The following is a 12,666-nucleotide window of genomic DNA, read 5'->3' as shown; positions in this document are numbered from 1 at the left end:
TCTATGAAGACTTGCAGTAGAAGACAGATGAAGGCCATTGACTGAGTTATTTCATTTTGCACTTGCTGAAGTACTCAGCTTGCACTACTAAGGAAACATTGCACTCTGTAGAAGGTAAAATGGAAGTTACTGGTGGAATAATCAGAAACAGACTGCAAGGGCATAATAAGTAGGGCTGAACTCAGGCAATCAGATCCATGTGTGCAGAAACCCTTCACTTCAGTGCCATGCCACATATGTGAAGGGAAACAAACCACAGAGATCTGACTGTAGTGGGAGATGCTCCAGGTGCTAGGATATGCATTAGGGAACAATCCTGGGGCATTGAGAATCAAAAGGCTTGATTCTCTATTATCTTACATCTTGAGTAGTCATTTGCTCAGACTACAGCATGTCTGTCCCTTTCCAATATTCTGGTCCAGTAGCATTTTGCCTTCATTTTGCTTTGATGTGAAGGTAAGATGCAGGCCTCCCAGATTTGTGGTTTACAAAGAGTTTATTAGGGGTTATAAATGTGTGGAAAGAAATGAAGCATGTAAGCAAGGACTACCAAGGTGCCTATAGCGACACATACTTTGAAAAGAATAATAAAGTTAATATGACTTGAAAAAATTATGTTGATCTTCCCTATGAAATTAGCTAAAGAAAACTATTGCCAGTTAGATAATATGAACACAGGAATAGTCAAATCTACCATACTGCGTTTAATTGAGCTTGGTATATTTTCTCAACTTTATATACTGAGTAACTATTCCAGAATAACATAATTGAATATATTCCAAAGAGCGTCACAGTCAATGTTCAGGTATTTTTTTTCCTGAATGTTACATGCATAAAGACCAAGGCTAACATTAGTGAATACCAAATTATAATTTAATAACCTGCAAAAACACCAGTAATAACAATCTTCAAGATTATATTTCCATAATTGAAAAGCTTTGTCACATATTCAGTTGGAAAATTTGTTATATTCCAATTCTCAGTTATGCATCTGGAAATGCATCTTATTTTAACCATTATTGTTAAAGATTTAAGGCTAGATTCTGTTGTAATTACCTCATTACCCTGGGCTTGCATTGAGGTAATTGAGAAAAGACTCTGGACCTTAAGTCCATTTTATTTATAAAATTTATCTAGAGCAGCAGTTCATACATCGTATCACCCTGCCAGAATGTCAGGCCCATTCTGGAATGCCTATATCCCTGTGAGAGTGTCTCCATGTGCACAGTTACTGTGCAATTGTCTCAGCCGCCTGCGGAGGGTTTAAGATTGAGAGTGTGGCCGGGGGTAGAAAGGTAAGAAAGATTCATAGACTTAAGAAAAACACAACTATGCATAGTAACAAGACAAACAATGACAGACAAAAGCAATTCATGTCGGCAACTTATCGGCAGTCCCTTTGATGCCTGAAACACAGCAAGCTTCTCCTTCCACAAAGTTCAGTGAGCTCAGGCACCCTGAACAACTCTGAGGGGACCGGGAAGGAGCCTGGAATGCAGTTCTTGGGCTCCTTGAGGTCCATGGCCCCACTGATCCAGGCAACAGCTAACTAATCCTTTTCACAGAGCTGCATCTTCCTTCTGAATGGTCTCCAAATATTTCAGCTAATTTACAGCCACTGATAACCTACGACCACTTAGCTTCCTTTTTCTTCAACTGTCCTTAGGCTGGCCAATAGTGGTACAAGCTTTGCATTGCTTTGATAAGGTAATTTTAACTGCACCACGGGGCCTTACTACTTCTAAGCTTTGCTAAATTTACTAGGCCTTACTTTATACAAGACCTCACTACACCTTAAACTATCATAGACTTTTAGCAACAACGTATAGCTTAATATCTAAACAAATACAGAAAAACCCTTGGTTTAATCATCATAGAGCTAGAGCCTTCAGCAAGCACTTTTATCACACAGACATACTTTTCAGCTGCCACATGCAATAATCTAATTTACTGTGCAGTAACCTAAAAATTACTGTGCTGTACAGCTGGAGTCTACACATGTGCAGTACTACTGTGCAGTAACTAAGGCAATGCACACCAACTTGGGCATAAATCTGATACCTCCTTAATGCAGGTATCAAATTTACACCTGATTAGTTACTGTGCAGTAAGATGCATATAGATGCATTATTGAGCAGTAACACTGGGCATGTAAGGTGACGTAAGACTATTAACGGCGAATTAGTTATCCTAATAGGAGCCCTCCATGGTTCAGTGGTTGAATCGTTGTCTGCCACCCAAGAGATCTGAGTTTGAGTCCTGGACACTTTTAGACATACAGCCATGGAGGCATCAAACATCTGGGCTCAGTCTGGTCTTTGGATTTGTCTCAGTGGTCTAAAGTTGGGGATAGAAGGTCTGGGCAGCCTCCAGTCCTCCAAAAAAACCCCCCAAAACTCCAGCCTAGCCATATACATTGAAGGTCTGGGTGACCTCTCATGCATGCACCATGATCCAGAAAGATCAACGATTGCCAAACAGAAACAGTCACCATAACATTGTGGGCTGAGTGGGCCACAGCTGAGCCTGTGGGGCAGCAAGCTGTTGCCAGATGCCACAGTGTGTGCTGCTGCAGATGTTGGAGTCATGTTTCTGGCAGCAGGAAAATACCCTCCATGACTCCCTAGAGAGGAAGGGGGCAGCACAGTATAGACAGGTCTGGGGCTGCATTGTCTGTCTTCAGTGCCTGAAGCAGCTTTTCTTGCCCCATGGAGTGAAGCAGGGGGCTCTGCTCAGCTCAGCCCAGGCAGGGCTGAGGCTGCATCTGCTCCCAGCTCCTAGTGCTGGTTTCCCTGCAACACCTACCTCCATTCCAGCCATACGCCCGGCTTTCCTGCCACCAGCACACTACCTGTGAGAGAAATGGTGTGCACTGCTGGGGGCTTTGCATAGCTTAGATCCCAACTGTGCTGCACCCAGCTTCTCTCACACCAGTGTCCTGGAAGGAGGGAAGCATGTGCCTGGTACAGAGGTAGGTGTGGCAAGGAAACTGGCACTGGAAGCTGGGAGCAGGTACAGCCCCAAACAGGCCCAGCTTGAGCTGAGCAGAGCAGCTCACTCTGTAGGACAGGGAAAGCAGTGTGGGATGCTGTAGACAGACAACACAGCCCCAGCCCTGCCTACGTTGTGCTGCCCCTTTCCCCTGCAGGGAGTTGCAGGGGAGGCCTTTCCCTGCTGCCAGACCTGTGGCTCCAGCTTTTGCAGCAATGTGTGCTGTAGGACCCGATGACAGCGTGCCACCCCTGTGCTGGGCTTTGGCTTGCTGTCCTGGGATGAGAGGCAGGAACACAGAGAGGACATTAGTACCCAGGCTGAGGCTGTCGAGGGTGCTGCCCAGGGTAAGCTGATGTGGTCACTCAGTGAGCAGCGTTACAGTGCCTTAAGGCATTAATGGCTGCATGTGTAGCTGCCGGCCTAAAAACCACTTACTGCACAGTAAATTACTGTACAGAAAATGCATGTGTAGACATGCCCTGTATATCCTATATCTAGGGCATCTATCATGGTAGTATTTGAATGCCAAATTCAGTCACTGTCATTTATGTACAGTTACTTACAGTAGCTTTTCCTCTTTACATCTGGGTTGAACTACTTTGTTAACTGTTTCTTCCTCTTTTCCATATAATTGTTATACTTCTACAGTGACTGCTAAAAATGGTGCCATTAATGGCAGTATATTTGAGCACCAGCACATTTTAAGAGTTTGATTGATCCCATTAATTTACATCACATAAAACAGGGATTGGAAACCTATAGCCTGTGGGCCAGATCCAGCCTGCAAAGACACTGAACTGACCAAGGATACAGTCCATGCTTTTACCAGCAACATGTGGAAACCCTGTGGCAGCCTAGCTGTTGGATCCAGCCCAGATTCTGCATTCCACATTCAGCATGTTACTAAAGGCTCTCTAATCCCCTGGTCACTCTCTACCTCAACACTTCAGCCTCTGCTTACTGACTTAGCCACTAAAAGATGCAGGAAAGAGAATTTAGAGAAGGTTTTGGGGTGAGTAAGAATTCGATCATTCTATCTTCTCAGAACAGGAACAACAGGGGCGCAGCAGGGAATGTACAGACCCTGCCAAAAACCATCAAACTATCATCTACCCTTAATAATTTTCCATCTTTGCTGATGTGGATCGGATTCAAACCAATTACTTCAATAAGGTCCAGAACCCCATTATTAAACTCCTGAATATACACATAAAGCTTTGTTGAATCCCTTGTGTGCATTATTGCTAAGATTATTTTTCTGTTGGAGGGATTACATGTTCCACAATTTGCTAATTGAAAAAAAAAAAAGCTACAGGTGTATCTGATCTAAAGCGCCTGATGAAACAGCTATCCATCAAACAACTCTTATTCAATGACAATAAAAAATGTAAAAAAAAATGATTTAATTAAATATTCAAAGAAACTTAATTTTAAAAAATGCTATAAGGCCAAAGCACTTTGTTTTCCTGAAGTTGAAGCTATTTGTGTTAAGAAATTTAGAACACTTTGATTTTTTTTTACATTTATAATGTATTATACACTGTACGTCTTATTAGACAACGCTGGTTTGATTTCTTCTAAATGAATTTTTTTGGAAGTAGCATTTTGCAATAAATTTCCCATTTCAACTTCTTGTTCTAGTTTGAAAGAGAAATGTTGGTGTTTCCCGAAGAACAAATTGTCTTAGCTTTGACCATTTGTACAACAATAGGACATCCAAGCAGAAAGCAGAGCAGAGTGGCACCTTATGGACTAACTTGTTCATAAAGGCATGAGCTTTTGTTAGCAACATCCTACTTTATCAGATATTCTGAATGCCCTTGCAGAGAGCAGGGGTTCTACATAGAAAGGAATAAAGTTATACCATGTCTTTACACTGTACTCTAGATGCTGATATCACGAACATCTCATTTGGTGCCTCCACACTTGTCCTCTTTCCTTTGCTGTCCAGTCTGCTGGTCCAGAGCAGATTCCTCCTCTCACTAATATCATTGTCTTATATTTTTTTTTCATAGTCTCAGCTTTTCAGTCCCTCCTATGGCACTTCAGTATTTCCTTGACTTCCTTTTGTATAACTTTCTATTTTGTTATTTTAAATGGCTTTAATAACTTCACAGTTCAGTGCAAAAGGCACATACAGTGCCATAATGATGCTGAATAACTATTTTGTTCTGAACATTAGAATGCTTTCCCTGGCAGAAGCATATAGTCCATAGCATTGGATTTATTTTGAATCTGATGAGCAAGGGAGGCAAAGACCATGGTGTATATAAATCAAATAAACTAGCCACTAACTTGTAATTAATATAAGCACCACAGTTTTATAATAAATTGAATATAGAAAATGCACATGAAGAAATGTAGCAATTACTGTAAAATCATTTGGGCAAGACCAGTATTTCAGATATAATGTATACTTCAGTATAAATGGGCAATACAGAAGCGCCACCAGCTAACTACAAATCCTGTTTGTGCTTGATTGGTTTCAGATATATTTGAAATGACAGGAAGTCACTGCCTCTCGGGTTAACTAGCAGAATAACAAATTACATGCCACCTTATTTTAACTGAGGGAAAGGGCATCTTTCTTTTAAAAGCAGAGAGAAACATCCCATGCACCATGAAGACAGAGGATACTGAAAAAATGATAGATAGATAAAGAGATAGATAGAGAGAAAATTAAATTAGATAGATATGTGTATATATATTACATTAAATAAAATATATGTATGTATATACACACACACCCAATTCTGAAGTTCAATATTTATCTTGTTATCTTGAAAACAGAATCTGCTGGTGACACCTATAGGTGAATTAAGTAAAACAACAGCTCATACAGCTATAAATTGAAACACACTGGGAGACAAATAATAAAAATTGTTCTACTCTTTGTAATCAGTTGAAATTCAGGCTTTAGCTACAAGTGCATTTTACTCTATTCCAGGCTGCTTTTGGATAAGTTTGATATAGGTCATCACAGCCTGCCAAACACTGGAAAAAAATACAGTATTTCCAAAATAACAAAAGTTATAGGAGACTTTTTGTGCATATGCAGTCTGAAGAACTGAATTGGTTTTGATGTGGTAAAAACTATTGAGAGTGGCTTTTCTTCCACCCTCCTTCCACCTCCTCCCAAAGGGACTGATAAACAGAACATCTCTATAGGCTGAAATTCCTGAATAGGGCAAGAAGTGGGCTGTTCTGTTTATGGCATATGTCCAAGTAAAAAAAATTAAAAGTCTGACCTTCTGTTAAAGATACTGCAGGCCAGCTCAAGTGATCCAGACATGTTTTTCTGCTTCAGCTTCCTTTATGACTTCAGGCAAGTTATTTAGGCTCAAATCTTGACCCATGTCTAAATGTTTCTAATATTAAGTGCAAAAACTATGCATTTCAACTCTGAAATGTAATCCATATCTACCCAGGGAGATACATAGTTTATCTATTCTCCCAGTGGACAGGCAGGTGCTCCTTCAATGCTAATCCACCCCGGACAGACACATAAGCATAGGCAGCAGAAGGCCAGGACTAATGGGGCTTAGCCCCCCAAACTTATTGTGGTGACCGGTGACAGCAGCAGTGAACCCCTAAAAACCTTTTGAATGGAGATGCAGGCCCTTTTGGAAATTTTGAATGGAGGTGTGGACCCCTTTGAATTGTAAATATGGGTGTGCATATACTTTTATTAACCATAGTCATCTTTCGCAGACTTCTTAGACATAGCGTGCAGACCACAAGTTGAAAATTATTGACCTACAGTGCAGGCCTTTGCACAACACTATTATCCTTATTGCATTTTCCTCACATACATAATTCTATTTCTTAAGTATCTGAATATCTAACCTTAAGAAAAGATAGAAAAATGTAGGGAAAAAAAGAAGCATTGGGGTTTTTTTGGGTTTTTTTTCCCCATAGTCACTAAAACGAACAAGGAAAGAACAAGACTTGTGAAAACTCATGAAGATACTCAGGCAAAGGTGTAGCCACCTGAGTTTTCACTCCCAAAGTGCTTGCAAAGCCATTTCAAAATATCTATGCAGGTTGTGTTTGGAGCATTTCAATTAGAAAAAAAATAATATCACATGACTAAAGTGACATACAATGCATAGTTTCATAGTTTCATAGTTGGTAGGGTCAGCAGAGACCTGAGCAGATAATCAAGTCTGACCCCCTGCCTTGGGAAGGAAAGAATTCTGGGATCAAATGATCCCAGCTCGGTGATTATCTAACCTTCTTTTAAAAGCCTCCAGGGTAGGAGCGAGCACCACTTCCCTTGGAAGTTGGTTTCAGATCCTAGCTGCCCTGACTGTGAAGTAGCACCTCCTGAAATCTAGCCAGAATCTCCCCTCTGCCAGCTTGTGACCGTTATTCCTAGTCACTCCTGGTAGTGCTTGGAGGAATAGGGACTCTCCTGTTCCTCACTGGTCCCCTTTGGTAAGTTTATAGTTGGCCACCAGATCCCCTCTCAGACTTCTCTTGTGGCAGCTAAACAGGTTCAAGTTCCATAGCTTCTCCTTGTAGGGCCTGCCCTGCTGCCCCCTGAGCACATGCGTCACCCTCCTCTGGACCCTCTCCATGTTGTCCATATCCCTCTTGAAGTGCGGTGCCCAGAACTGGATGCAGTACTCCAACTGTGATGTGACCAGTGTTGCATAGAGGGGGAGGATCACCTACTTGGACCTGCTCGTGATGCATCTGTGGATGCATGACAAGAAGCAGCTAGTCTTCCTGACCACGTCCTCACTTTGGCAGCCCATGTTCATCTTGGAATCAATAATAATTCCAAGCATACAGATGCAAATATTGATTATTGACTCCAAGATGAACATGGGCCAATAATGCGAGGTCACGGTTGGAAGGGCTAACCGCACTTTGTTGTGCATCCACAGGTGCATCTCTAGCAGGGCCAAGGAGGTGATCCTCCCCCTCTACGCAACACTGGTCAGGCCACAGCTGGAGTACTGCATCCAGAGATGCATCTCAAGCAGGTCCAAGTGATCCTCTCCCTCTGTGTGACACTGGGCGGAAGTACTGCGTCCAGTTCTGGGCGCCGTGCTTCAGGAGGGATGTGGACAGCATGGAGAGGGCCCAGAGGAGGCCACTCGCATGATCCGGGGCTGCAGGGCAGCCCCTACAATGAGAGACTGCGGGACCTGAACCTGTTCAGCCTTCACAAGAGAAGGCCGAGGGGGGACCTGGTGACAGTCTATAAACTCACGGGGGGGACCAGAAGGGTTTGGGAGAGACCTTGTTTCCCCTAGTGCCCCCTGGCATAACAAGGAATAACGGCCACAAGTTGTTGGAGAGGAGGTTTAGATTAGACATCCGTAAGAACTACTTCACAGTCAGGGTGGCTAGGATCTGGAACCAACTTCCAAGGGAAGTGGTGCTGGCTCCTACCGTGGGGGTCTTTAAGAGAAGGCTTGATGCCTACCTAGCTGGGATCATTTGTGCCCAGTTTTTTCTCCTACCCTGATAGGGGGTCGGACTTGAAGATCTATAAGGTCCCTTCCAACGCTACTTCTATGATTCTCTGAAATAAGGAGTCAAATATTGAGTGTTTTCTGTGAACAGTTTGTCATCAATACATAAACTAAAACTGATTCATATGAAAGTTCCACAAAATGATTTTGTGATAAGTATCTTTTGAAAATATTATAATTTGCTCATAGCCAAGTCATGAATGTGAAAACTGAGCTAAATACATTTATATAATTGTGACCACCGGGTTTCGATTCCCCGCTCTCGGGTGGTTCTAGTTCTGTAGGTAGATGACACCCTGCTCTTGGGATCACTTCAGTATCAGAGCAGTTCTCTCTCGCCCAAGTCCCTGACCTTGTTCTCTCCTGCCACGACTTGATGTTCTTCAGTGTCAAGGTCAGTTCCCGGTACACTCCGTGGCCCAGGATCCCTTGGCGGTCACATCACGGGGCTCCACCACCCCTGTACCCTGGCCTCACACCACCTTTAGCGCGTTCTTCTTCCACAGGTCCAGGTCCTCAGCCGTAGAGTAATATTCCCCACCTGGCCTGCCCCTATCGTGGTGCTCATCAGTAAGCTTGGCCCACGGTCCCCCTGGCCTCCTCCCTGTTTGACCTTGGACAGGGTCTCTGCAGAGGTTCTGGCCTCACCAAGACACCATCAACCCCTCTTCTATAGGCATGCTACCTTAGCTCTCCCTCTTCAATCGGGGACATCCCATACAACAAAACAAACCTAAAACCCACTACTCAGCCCTTCGACTTGCTGAGCCTTCTATCTGGACCTCACCGGTCCTTCTGGGCTGTCCTTGGCCCCAGCTTCCCTAGTGCCTCCCTCGATTCACTGCACTGTGGCTCAGCAGCGATACCCACCTGGCTGTACCCTCTCGGGGCTCTCTAGGGGTTTCTCCCCCTTTGTGTGGCTGAGCCTATGCAGTGTCACTCTGGCACTCCACATGTGGGCCATGCTGTCTTCTGGCTTGTGCTCTGCCGTGCCCTCCATGGCCGTGCTTCCCGCTCCTTCCTCATCCTGAGCAGCCTCCCACCATGCGGTCTGTCTTCGCCCCTTCGGAGCCTCTTCTACCTCTTCAGCCATCACAGTCGCCGCCTCTCTCACCAGCAGAGCCTGTGACTGCTCTTCCCTGGGGCTATCCACCCCTCTTCCTGGCAGAGCCAGTAGCTGCTTTCCCTTGGGGCTGTCTACCCCCTCCATGGCCGCAGCTGCTGCTTTTAACTTTGCCGGCTGGCGTCTCTCTATGACATCACCAGCTGGTGTATCTGTACAAGAAGGCGGCTGACGCGCCGCACGGATCTTTCCTTCAGCGTTGCGTGCTTGTCGTCAAGTTCTGCTGGTAAGTCCCATTTACTATTTGGCTCCCCAGGACAATAATATTCACTAAATACTGTTCACCGAGATCTCAGAGTAGCCTCAGAGACATCTCCTCCCTCTCCCCCTGGAAGGCAAGCAATGAGGACTATTAATTGCCCATGTTCCATTGTGGCTATCCATGCTCCCACATTTAGGATACGTTGGGGAAATCAACAGTATTCAATGGTCCTTAACTCCCCACTTCTGCCTGTTATAGAAATGGTGTATTGGAGTTTGGTATAACACATAGGCAAACTGTGTATCTTGAGACCTACTGGAGGTGGGTTTTCTTTCTCTTGGGATAATTGTACTTCTTTATATCTCTAGAATTCTAATACATTTATTTTTAATGACCAGGTAAAAAGGATGTGACTGAAGGTCATGCACAAAGCTTAAGGAAGAGGAGATCTTCAGAAATACATGAGTTTCTGTCAAACCACCATTGCATTCCACCCCAAATGTTGTTACTTTTTAATAGTTTGTGAAATACACTTTTTTTTCTGGATTGTATATATTACTAAACATAGGTAGATTTTGATTTATTTAATTGGGTATATATGCAAAGTTCTTTGTGGGCCTCTAAGATGCTATATAAGTTCAAAGTAGTGTGTTTATTTTTTTTTTTTACTCCATTGGTTTATCCCAGTGTTTTTTATTAAAAGAAAGTAAGTGAAATCAAAACTTAACTTTCTGCTTCAAGAATACAACACACTTTTATCTTGCTCTTTTTTCACCTTTCAAAATGATCTAAGGAGATAATATAGCATTAACTTATATTACAAGATTGTTCATCCCATCTAAAAGCATTTTTGCAGGAGGAAATTTACAAGTCAAGAAGCTGCAGCAGCTTAAAAAGAGTTAGCATTTGACAAGAATGCTTCCAATCAGCTTAATTATATGGTACAAAACAAAAGTACAGAGTTGTTGTGAAAGGCATCTTGCAACTTCTTGCTGAGAAGGATGTTCTGGAATAACTAATGCGCCCTACCTAACAAACTACCTGAATAATAGACTTAGTACAGACATTCAGGGAGGTTAGGGGGAAGTTAGATCATATTAAAAATGGCGACCCAATCTAACTTAGTTCACCCAGGCATAGACGTAACACTATTCAAGTGGATCTACATGCAAACTGTACAGAAGGTCAGGCTAGCTAGATCAGTTTTAAAATGGACAACCCAATCAAAGTTAAGTGTACCTCTGACGTACTCTAACTTAGCTTAGTTGCAATGAAAATGAAGTAACTGAACTTCTGTGCAGTTCCCAGTGCACCTCCAGGTCTGGGAAAATGCAGCCACTGAGGCTGTGCTTTTCCTACCCCTGGCTTCAAGATATTTTTAGTTTCCGCATCCACAGATGGATACATCTCCCTCTAGAGCAGCCACTAGGGCTGTGTGAAATTTCACCATCAGTTTCATTTTGAGGCTGTTCCAACTTGTTTTGAGGTTGAAACAGCACAATAGAAATGAAACAGATATCATCAAAACAGCCTTGAAACAAAACAAGGCAAGTTGAAACATTTCGCCATTACAACGCTGTTTTGAAGTTTCGCCCAGAAACTATAATGGGGAAGGTTGAAACAGCCTATAACTTTGTCATTTCTGCCCTGATTTGGATGAAACTTGCAGGATTGCTAGCCCCTTCTGAGGGCATGAAGCCTGCCAAGTTTTGAGTGATAGGTGGAGGGGGTTCAGAGAAGCTGGACCCTAAAGTCATGAAAGCAAAACTTATGTCACGTGTGTGCGTTAAGCCACAGTGGGATCAAAACTGCACACATGCTAGCCCCTGCAGAGGCCACAAATCCTGCAGTAGTCCCCCCACTCAACCTGAGCCCCTGACAGACACAGTCGCACAAGCATCCAAGTCACAAGTTTTGCCTTTTAGCAGCTAGTGGTACAGGACCCCAGAACCCCCCTGCATCTATGTACTTAACGGCTGGCAGTCTTTGTGGCCAAAGCAGGGGTTAGCAGGGCTGTAGTTTTCAACCCCCTCTGCCCCAAGACAGACACAGTTGCACAAGCACTCATGACAAGCATTTTTACTGTCAGCAGCTAGAGGTGCAGGATCCCAGAACCCCTGCACTGATCTCCTTGACAGCTGGCAGACTTCATGGCCTCAGCAGGGGCTACCACTCCTGCAGCTTTCACCCTGCTGCATCTTAACACACAGAGTGTTACTCATGTCACAAGTTTTGCTTGCCCGCAGCTTGAGGTACAGTTTCCCTGAAACCCCTGCACCTATCTCCTTGAAACTTGGCAGGGTTTGTGGCGTCTGCAGAGGCTAGCAAGCCTGAAGTTTTGACCACATTGTGGCTTAACACATACACATGACATACATTTTGCTTTCAAGAATTTAGGGTGCAGTTTCTCTGACTCCCCTGCATCTATCTCCTTGAAACAAGGCAGCCTTCATGACCTCAGAAGGGGCTACCATTACAGTAAATTGCATCCAGATCAGAGCAGCAATGATAAAGTTATAGCCTGTATTGACCTTTCCAATTATATCATATGGGCAAAACAGGGTCAAAATGGCAAAACTGTTTCGATGGAACAGAACAAAACAGCTGTTTTGAATCAAAACAAAATCGAAAAGGAACACTGTTCTGTTGAAATGTCGAAACGCTGGTTGAAATGGAGCTGTGCAGTTTCACACAGCCCTAGCAGCCACCTGCCCTGCCCCAGCCCACCTAATACCCCATCCCACAAGCTGTTCCTGCTGCTATTTTTTTATCAGCATTCACCAATGCTGGGAGCCAAGGAAGTAAAATGGGGCAGGGCGGGGAGGGAGTGGCAGGCAGATCAGGGAGTATGTTCATTGGAG

This window comes from Crocodylus porosus, unplaced genomic scaffold (assembly GCF_001723895.1).
Source record: "Crocodylus porosus isolate Cpor-Errol unplaced genomic scaffold, CroPor_comp1, whole genome shotgun sequence".
Classification (NCBI taxonomy): domain Eukaryota; kingdom Metazoa; phylum Chordata; order Crocodylia; family Crocodylidae; genus Crocodylus; species Crocodylus porosus.
This window is presented reverse-complemented; position numbering follows the sequence as displayed.